This window comes from Nanorana parkeri, unplaced genomic scaffold (genome assembly GCF_000935625.1).
Source record: "Nanorana parkeri isolate BGI_ZX_2015 unplaced genomic scaffold, ASM93562v1 scaffold1855, whole genome shotgun sequence".
Taxonomy (NCBI): Eukaryota; Metazoa; Chordata; class Amphibia; order Anura; family Dicroglossidae; genus Nanorana; species Nanorana parkeri.
The window spans coordinates 206,893-207,760 of record NW_017308123.1 but is presented as its reverse complement, the minus strand read 5'-3'; the positions used below and the strand labels follow the sequence as shown (position 1 = coordinate 207,760).

The 868-nt window shown below is 50.1% G+C and overlaps 1 long non-coding RNA gene across 2 annotated transcripts in view; it reads left to right on the top strand.

Moving 5' to 3' along the window:
* The first annotated feature begins 333 nt into the window (after positions 1 to 333).
* The window catches only part of LOC108799927, a 5,556-nt gene continuing 5,021 nt past the window's right edge, over positions 334 to 868 (top strand). For both annotated transcript variants that reach the window (XR_001942058.1, XR_001942059.1), the window contains exon 1: positions 334 to 364. This is a non-coding gene — a long non-coding RNA (uncharacterized LOC108799927). The remainder of the gene's footprint in view (positions 365 to 868) is intronic.

Genomic DNA, 868 nt, shown 5'->3' with positions numbered 1-868 from the left:
TTGGAGATTTGGAAGAGTTGGAGGTTGCGATAGAACCCAGGCCTTGTGACAGCCATGAGCCAAGGCACTGATCAATGTTCCTCAGGAGCTGCCCCTATCCGAGTCTTCTCATTCGGGTCTTTTATGAGGGGTCAGCCCACTCAGAAAGTGATCCCGAAGAGCCGATTCATTTCAAGATCCGAACTTCCCGCCTCCGCCAGAAACCGCTCTGAGGTAAAAACTCACACATAAGGATCGACGAGAGGCCGGAAGTGATGTAATGTCCAGACAGGAAGTGGTTTTACGTAGAGACAGCGACTTCCGGGTGAGAGGTCATATGGCAGGAATTAGAGAGGAGACATTGCTGGGACTGGCAGCAGAGGAGGTAATGATATATTATGTTATATTTGCCTCTCATTCCTCCGCCATCGTGTTAATTTCGTCCTCCATAGTCCCTGTGACGTCTGTGATCTGATGCACACACATTAATGACGTATGGAAATGACTTATCTCCTTCTGTGGCTGTGACATCATTAGGTTTGCTGGAACTTGTGGTTCTGCAGCAATCAGCAGAGTGCATTCTGGGATATGGAATCTACAAGGACGGTGGGGGTTTCTGGCATCCATAGCCCTGGGGGGTGATACTTTTTCTTCAAGTGAAACCCGAAAACTCTTTGAGAATATAGAGGAGAGGCAGCCAGGGCGAAGGGCGTAAGGAGGCCGGCTATACAGGACTACAACGCCCAGCCATACATTGTATAGCAATGTACAAAGTAATATGAAGCTACACACTCTGTGTTGTTCTGGGTTGGTCTCCTGATGTCTCCAGATGGGCTGTGCGACTCCGGGGGAGCTGTGCGACTTTGAGGGGGGCTGTGCGGCTCTCAGG